Consider the following 9385-nt stretch of genomic DNA (forward strand, 5'->3'; position numbering starts at 1 on the left):
GCATTACGCAGATGACACAACCTTGCTTGCTGAAAGTGAGGAGGGCTTGAAGCACTTACTAATGAAGATCAAAGACCACAGCCTTCAGTATGGATTACACCTCAATATAAAGAAAACAAAAATCCTCACAACTGGACCAATGAGCAAGATCATGATAAACGGAGAAAAGATTGAAGTTGTCAAGGATTTCATTTTACTTGGATCCACAGTCAACACCCGTGGAAGCAGCGGTCAAGGAATCAAAAGACGCATTGCTTTGGGTAAATCTGCTGCAAAGGACCTCTCTAAAGTGTTGAAGAGCAAAGATGTCACCTTGAAGACTAGGGTGCGCCTGACCCAAGCCGTGGTATTTTCAATCACATTATATGCATGTGAATGCTGGGCAACAAATAAGGAAGACTGAAGAAGAATTGACGCCTTTGAATTGTACTGGCGAAGAATATTGAATATACCATGGACTGCCAAAAGAACGAACAAATCCTATCTTAGAAGAAGTACAACCAGAATGCTCCTGTAAGGATGGTGAGACTGTGTCTTAAATACTTTGGACATGTTGTCAGGAGGGATGAGTCCCTGGAGAAGGACATCATGCTTGGCAGAGTACAGGGTCAGCGGAAAAGGGGAAGACCCTCAACGCGGTGGATTGACACAGTGGCTGCAACAATGAGCTCAAGCATAACAATTGTAAGGGTGGCTCAGGACTGGGCAGTGTTTCGTTCTGTTGCGCATAGGGTCGCTATGAGTCGGAACCAACTGAAGGGCACCTAACAACAACAAATATATATATATAGGCTTTACTGGTTTTGCTTCTCTAGAGAACCCCAGCTAAGACACCCTTGTTCCACATCCTCTCCTGAATCTTGCTTGAATTTCTGGCAGTTCCCTCTTGTTGTACTGCTGGAACTGTTTTTCAGTTATCTTTAGCAAGAATTTTACCTGCATGTGATATTAATGATATCTATTATAATTTTCTGCATTCTTTTGGATCACCTTTCTTTGGAATGAGCACGAATATAGATCTCTTCCAGTTGGTTGGCCGGTTAGGCGTCTTCCAAATTTCTTGGCATAGATGAGCAAGTGATTCCTGTGTTGGATCTGTTTGTTGAAACATTGTAATTTTTATTTGATCAATTCCTGGAACCTTGTTTTTCACCAGTGCCTTTAGTGCAGCTTCGACTTCTCCTGCAGTACCGTTGGTTCTTGATCATATATTGCCTCCTGAAAAGGTTGAATATCAATCAATTCTTTTTCGTACAGTGACCCTGTGTATTCCTTCCATCTTCTTTTGATGCCTCCTGCGTTGTTCACTATTTTGCCCATTGCATCCTTCAATACTGAAACTCGAGGCTTGAATTTTTTCTTCGGTTCTTTCAGCTTGAGAGGCTAGTGTGTTCTTCCCGTTTGGTTTTCTACCTCCAGGTCTTCGCACGTTTTATTATAACACTTAACTTTGTCTTCTCGAGCTGCTCTTTGAAATCTTCTGTTCAGCTCTTTTACTTTATCATTTCTTCCATTCGCTTTAGCTACTCTATGTTCAAGAGCAAGTTTTAAAGTGTCTTCTGACATCCATTTTGGTCTTTCCTTTCTTTCCTGCCTTTTTAATGACCTTTTGCTTTTTTCATGTATGATGTCCTTGGTGTTTTCCTACAACTTGTCTGGTCCTCAGTCTTTAGTGTTCAGTGTATCAAATCTATTCTTGAGATCATGTCTAAATTCAGGTGGGATACACTCAAGGTCATACTTTCTCTCTCATAGACTTGTTTTAATTTTCTTCAGCTTCAACTTGAACTTACATATGAGCAATTGATGGTCTGTTCCACAGTCAACCCCTGGCCTTGTTCTGACTGATTATTTTGGGCTTTTTCATCGTCTCTTTCCACAGATGTAGTTGATTTGATTCCTGTGTGTTCCATTTGGTGAGGTCCATGTGTATAGTCACCATTTATGTTGGTGAAAAAAGGTATTTGCAATGAAGAAGTTGTTGGTTTTGCAAAATTGAATCATGTGATCTCTGGCATCACTTCTGTCACCAAAGCCACATTTTCCAACTACCAGTCCTTCTTCTTTGTTTCCAACTTTTGCATTCCAATCACCAATAATTATCCATGCATCCTGATTGCATGTTCTACCAATTTCAGACTGCAGAAGTTGGTAGAAATCTTCAGTTTCTTCATCTTTGGCTTTAGTGGTTGATGCATAAATTTGAATAATAGTTATATTAACTGGTCTTCTTTGTAGACATATGGATATTATCCTATGACTGACAGCATTGTACTTCAGGATAGGTCTTGAAATGTTCTTTTTGAGGATGAATGCAATGCCATTCTTCTTCAATTTGTCATTCCTAGCATAGTAGACCATATGATCGTCCAATTCAAAATGGCCAATACCAGTCTGTTTCAGCTCCCTAACACATAGGATATTGATGTTTACGCATTCCATTTCATTTTTGGTGATTTTCAATTCTCCTAAACTCATACTTCCTAAATTCCATGTTCTGATCATTAATGGATGTTTGCAGCTCTTTCTTTTCCTTTTGAGTCATACCACATCAGCCGATGTAGGTTCTGAAAGCTTTACTCCTTCCATGTCATTAAGGCCGACTCTACTTTGAGGAGGCAGCTCTTCCCCAGTCATCTTTTGAGTGCCTTCCAACCTGAGGAGCTCATCTTCCAGCCCTGCATGAGACAGTGTTCTGCTGCTACTCATAAGTTTTCACTAGCCAGTTTTTTTTAGCAGTAGATCACCAGGTCCTTCTTTTCTACCTGTCTTAGTCTGGAGCCTCTCCTGAAACCTATCCACTGTCGGTGATGCTGCTGATAATTTGAAATACCGGTAGCATAACTTCTACCATCACAGCAGTATGCAAACCACCACAGTATAAGGCAGACTGACAGCCAAGTGGTGGTATGTATACTAGGGAACAACAACAAAAAAAGCAATGGAAATTAAAAGTAATTTAAATTTTAAAAGCTAACTTGAGAAGTCAAAAAGTTCACGTTAAGAAAAAAAAAAACTTGCTGAAATAAGAGACTTGACACTAGTACCTAGGAAAATCAGCCCAGAGTGACTAGCATTAAGACATATTTTAAAACAACTTTAGGCTTTAGAGGAAAAAAAAAAAAATCATTTGGGCATCCAGTCAAAGTATCAAGTCATTTAAATAAGATTGTCAGCAGGCTTTATTGGAGAAGAAATTGAGTAACATATCGGAGATACTCAAAGGGAAAACAAACAAAGTAATATGAGCCAAGGATCTTATATATAGCCAAAATGACACAAATTGTTATAAACATGAAAGAATTAGAGATTAATGTTCCCATGAGCCCTTCCTGAAGAATTTACTAAGGGAAAAATTTTAGACAGCCAAAATAGAACAACACTGTCAAAAAATGTGGTGAGCATTAATTATATATTTACCAGTAAAACTATTATGGTTATAAAAAGAATATATGCCCATGTAGATACTACATAACAATAAAAAGGGGGAGAATGGCAAGAGAAATGAAAAGTAGAATATGCTTGTTGATTGGTGTATTAGTTTCTTAGGACTGCCATAATGAAGTACTACAAATTGGGTGGCTTATAAGAACAGAGATTTATTGTCTCACAATTCTGAAATCTAAGAGTCAAAAATCAGAGTATCTACAATGTTGATTCCTTCTGAGGGCTCTAAGAGAGACTCTGTTCCATGTCTCTCTTTTAGCTCCTAGTGATGGCCAGTGACCCTTGGCATTCCTTGGCTTGCAGGTGTGTTACTCCAAATCTCTGCCTTCATATTCATATGGCTGCCTTCCCTCTGTCTCTCTGTGTCTATTCTCCTCTTTTATAAGGACACCACTCATATTGGATTAGGGCCCACCCTAGTCCAGTATAACCTCATGTTAACTGATAACATCTTCAAAGACACTATTTCCAAAAAAAAAGTGATATTCACAGGTACTGGGGGCTAGGATTTCAACATATCATTGGCGGCGGGGGGGGCTCAATTCAATCCATAACAATAGCCTTGTAATTACTAACTGGAGGTAAAGGAATATTTATTCAAATCAGATGGTAGTGGAGAGGGAGGAAAGAGGGAAGAAGAAATTATTAACTAACAGAAAATAACAAAAAGAAGATGCAGGGACTAAGGTGATTTTAGCATTAATACAAAAATAAGCATTAAAACAAAAATAAAAATTTTGTATATACCAAATATATTTGAGAGAGCAAATAGATCATATAGCAAAAAAACTGACAATATAAAATTTTTGCATATGTATAACATAAAACAGTAAGAAGCGAAAAAAAGCAAGGGGCAAAGGAGTATACATAATATACTACAATTTGAATAAGAAGGCAAAATAAGAATATACATATATGTGTGTGTGTGCTTATTTTTGCAAATGAGAAAGGATAAACTAGAAACAATAAAATTAGTTATATACAGGGTTGAAGGAAACTCTGAGTTGCCTTTCTGTTATGGATTGAATTGTGTCCCCTAAAAGTGTATGTCAACTTGGCTAGGCTATGATTCCCAGTATTGTGTGGTTGTCTACCATTTTGTGATCTGATTATCCCGTGTGTTGTAAATCCTAACCTCTGTAAGGTTAATGAGGCAGGGTTAGAGGCAGTTATGTTAATGAGGCAGGACTCAGTCTTCAGGATTAGGTTGTATCTTGAGTTAAAGTCTTTTGAGATTTAAAGAAAGAGCAGAGAGGAGAAGGACCTCATACCACCAAGAAAGAAGAGCCAGGAGTGAGTGCATCCTTTGGACAGAGGGTCCCTACACTGAGAAGCTCCTAAACCAGGGGAATATTGATGACAAAGAACTTCCCCCAGAACCGATATAGAGAGAAAACGTTCCCCTGGAGCTGGCACCTGAATTTGGACTTCTAGCCTCCTAAACTGTGAGAGAATAAATTCCCCTTTGTTAAAGCCATCTACTTATGGTATTTCTGTTATAGCAGTACTAGATAACTAAGGCACTTTCATATAATTTTGACTTTTTAATTATATTATTGTTTTACGTATTTAAAATCAAATCAACAATGATGGGAAAACTCTAATATTGAATATAAAGAGAAACAAATAAACCTATTCCAAGTAACTTTTTAAAGAGACCTTTATTTTTAGTGGGATATATTCTAAGTATTTTAAAAAATTGCAAAAAAAATCTTGAGTATAATGGGTTTATTGTTGATGGTGGTATTGATGTAGTAATTTGGATACTAATAGTTGTATACTATTGCTCCATAAACAAAACAAAACAAAACCCATTGCTGTTGAGTGAATTCTGACTCATAGTGACTCTGTAGGACAAAATAGAACTGCCCCCTAGGGTTTCCAAAGAGCTGCTGGCAGATTCAAACTGCCGATCTTTTGGTTAGCAGCTTGAGCTCTTAACAATAGAGCCATCAGGGTGCCATTGCTCCATAGGAAGGAGCAAATGAGTAAACATACTGTATTGGTGAGAACCAGGGTTCTCGTTGTGAGATGAAAAGGAGATACAAATATGGACTGTGGGCGGATGAAGGGAGGGGTAGGCAGGAAGAACCCTTTGGTCTTGTATTAGAGTTGGGCTGTCAAGATAAATTCATGATCTTTAATAAAATATACTGCCTGGTTCTGTCCACTGAAATGGTAGAAAAGCAATGACACTTCAATAGCAATGGTCACACCTACCTCCCAGATACTGATTGTTAAGAACTATTTCCCACTAAAATGAAAGACTCCTTGGAGAAATGGCTGGATCCAGGTCTGGATCAAGGAAAGTACAAGATGAGTCTTGAACTTCTTCTCCTAGAGAACAAATGCTCAAAACTGATGGACAGGTCCAGGTAAGTGCTTGTTTACCTCCTAGCAGTCCACCCCAATCCCATGAAGCAGTTTTTTATGAGGATTGCCTGCCACTACCAGACCCCTGTCTATTTAGATGTCAGGACCCTTTAAAGGGTAATTATCTCGGGCATCAAAGGGAGGGAGGGATTCATGGTGAAATTCTGGGGCTTGGCCTGGTCTTTTTCGGCCAATGAAGTGCAGCAGTTTTTTTTCTTGACTGCAAAATTTATAGTGGGGCTTGGGATATTTGTTTCATCTATACTGGGAAGGCGGATCAATTGGCAAAGCTTTTTCTTCTTTTTAGAAATTGAAGTTTATTGGATATATGATTTGCAAATTGAGGTAACATTTTGACTAGAGTGTCAGAAATGTTCCAAAGATGAGAAGAACTTCCAAAATTCTTTTTGGCTAGGTACAATTCTTCTTGGTTTTTTTTTTTTTGTGTGTGTGCTTTAAGCGAAAGTTTAATCGCTATGAGTCGGAATCGACTCGATGGCACTTGGTTTTTTAAGCAAACCTTTACAGTTCAAGTTAGTTTCTCATACAAAATTTATACACATATTGTTGGTCTCCCTATAATATGACAGCACACTCCTCCTTTCCATCCCAGATTTCCCGTGTCCATTCAACCAGCTCCTGTCCTTTTTTGCCTTCTCATTTCACCTCCAGACAGGAGCTGCCCATTTATTGACTGGCAAAGCTTTTGTTGAACTTGATTCAGAAGATGAAATCAAATTGGCCCTGAAAAAAGGTAGAGAAAATATAGGACACAAATATGTTGAAGTATTCAAGTCAAACAATGTTGAAATAGGTTGGGTGTTGAAACATGCTGGTTCAAATAGTCTTGGGAAGGTCAATGATGGCTTTGTATGACTTAGAGGACTCATTTTTGGATGTAGCAAGGAAGAAATCATTCAGTTCTTAGGGCTGGAAGTTTTGTAGAATGGGATAACATTGCTCTTGGACTTCCAAGAGGAAAGTACTGGAGAGGCCTTCATGTAGCTTGCTTCACAGAAAATAGCTGAAAAAGCTCTAAAGAAACCAAAGGAATGAATAGGACACAGGTACCTAGAAACCTTTAAGTGCAGCCAAGCTGAAGTTAGAACTCACTATGACCCTCCTCACAAGCTTATGGCCATGCAACAGCTAGGTCCCTCTAACGAACATGGGGCTGGAGAGGCTATAACAGCATTTACAGGGGAGCTGGCTTTGAAAGGATGAGGCATGGTGGCTATGGCGGACGCTATGGAGGCTATGATGACTATAATGGGTATAATGACGGCTATGGATTTGGGTCAGATACATTTGAAAGAGGCTGCAATTACTGTTTTTCAGGAATGTTTGATCACACATATGGGAATGCTGGCTCCACTTTGAAGACTACAAAAGAACATTGTATACACATATGGGGAATATCTTACAGAGCTCCTGAGAATGATACTTATATTTTTTTCCACTGCTTCACATGTGAGAGTAAATATTGAAATTGGTCCTGACAGCAGAGTAACTGGTGAAGCAGATGTTGAGTTTGCTACCTGTGAAGGTGCTCTGGCAGCGATGTCAAAAGACAAAGCAAATCTGCAAAACAGGTATGTAGAACCTTTGGATTCTACAGCAGGAGCAAGTGGCGGTGTTTATGGTAGCCAAATTGGGGAAGGCATGGGCTTGTCAAAGCAGTCCAGTTATGGTGGCCCAGCTAGCCAGCAGCTGAGTGGTGGATATGGAGGCAGCTATGGTGGTGAGAAGAGCATGAGCAGATAGGAGCAAGTTTTACAGGAAGACTCCAGTGATTTTCAGTCAAATATTGCATAGGTAGCCATGGAGCAATGAACAGCAGCTACCACAGTAGTGGAAGCAGCATCTACGGGAGTAGCACAACTGGAGGGATGTCCAGTGTGAGTGGTGGATGGGGAATGGAATTGATCCTGATCACTGAACTCTTGGTCTACATTTTCACAGAAGAAACAAGACTTAAGTTTAACAGTTTTGCAATACAAGCTTATGATTTATGCTTACTTTGTAAGTGGAGGAAACCCTGGTGGTGTAGTGGTTAAGTGCTATGGCTGCTAACCAAAAGGTCAGCAGTTTAAATCCACCAGGCGCTCCTTGGAAACTCTACTCTGTCCTATAGGGTCACTATGAGTAAGAATTGACTCTAGGGCAACAGGGTTTTAAGTGGAAATCAGGATTGCTTTAAAATTTTTGGGTTGAATAATTTTGAACACACTTATCAAGGTGTAACAATGAAGCTTTAATAAACTGTAACTGTTGAACAGTTTTCAGTGTTGCTCAAGTTAGTTATGTTGTAGGATGTGCTGAAGGAGTGTGTATGTAGGCTAAAGCAGCTCCATTATGTTAAATGTTGCTGTTATATCACATGACAGCACTGTTTGGATGCATGTTGAAAGACATGCTTTTTTGTAAAACTTACACCTAGGAGCCGGGTCTACCATTAAGAATGAAACATTTGGCATATTTTTTAATTTTAGTCTCGTTTAATAACCTGTAAGGCATATAAGTTTAAGTTTTTTTTAAAAAAAAAAGTTAACGGGGAAAATTGAGACACAATACTAACATTTTAGGATTTGGTCTTGGTGTTTGTATGGAATTCTAAGGTCCGTATTAAATCTTCCATTGTAGTGTGGTTTCATTTTATGTGTATTGTGCTAAATTAAATTTGTCAAATAAATCTCCCTTTTAAAAACTAAACAGATAAAACAAAACAAACCTAATGGAGATATGTCAGAAGGACACAGGACCAGCTGATAGGGGCTTCCGATGGCCAAATCTGAGACAAATTGAGAATCAGAAAGAAAATGGATACAATGAATAATCTGAGTTCATAATGGTACATAACAAAAATAAAAAGCGACTGTGAAGGAAGAGAAAGCTCTTTTTCTTAAATAATAGAATGCTAGCCAATAAGAGTAGAAACAACAATTTTTGTGATTGCCAATATAATATTTGATCCAGTAGGGATTATTAATGGATGCTCAACCATTGGGTGAAAGTTGTTGGGGAAAAAGATATCTCACATTCTCAAATATCTCAAGATATTCTCACATCCCACTGATTACTTATTAATTATGAAGGCAGAAAAGATGCCTTTACAATGGAGAAATCTGTCAGACAGCACCTTAGTCAACTAATGAAACTCCTTGTCACCAGTAATATGTCACACTGTCACCCTTGGCCTCTTGATGTGATATGCTAAAAAGGATCGAACCTCACCTTAGTAATATTCTTCCTAAAAATTCTTGCTAAACCTAATTCTGAGGAAATAATGAGACAGTCCAAATTGTGGGACGTTCTATAAAAGAACTGGCCTGGAAGTCAGTGCCAGGAAAAACAAATGAAACTCCCCCCCCAAAAAAACCCACAAACAAAAAATAAAGACAATAAAACGTGAAACCAAAGGAAGAGAACTGCTTTAGACTAAAGCAGACTATAGAGATGTGGCCATTAAAACAGTGTAGACTCTTCATGAATCCTAGGTAAAAACAAAGAAAAAGGCAAAAATAAGATAAAACAAAATAGAAAACACTCTAAAGGACCTTATTAT

At 38.5% G+C, this 9385-nt stretch overlaps 1 pseudogene; it reads left to right on the forward strand.

The window, feature by feature from the left end:
- The first annotated feature begins 5706 nt into the window (after positions 1-5706).
- Positions 5707-7635, forward strand: LOC126067134 (heterogeneous nuclear ribonucleoprotein H-like; annotated as a pseudogene).
- The last annotated feature ends 1750 nt before the right edge of the window (positions 7636-9385 follow it).

The sequence above is a fragment of the Elephas maximus genome, chromosome 2 (genome assembly GCF_024166365.1).
Source record: "Elephas maximus indicus isolate mEleMax1 chromosome 2, mEleMax1 primary haplotype, whole genome shotgun sequence".
Classification (NCBI taxonomy): domain Eukaryota; kingdom Metazoa; phylum Chordata; class Mammalia; order Proboscidea; family Elephantidae; genus Elephas; species Elephas maximus.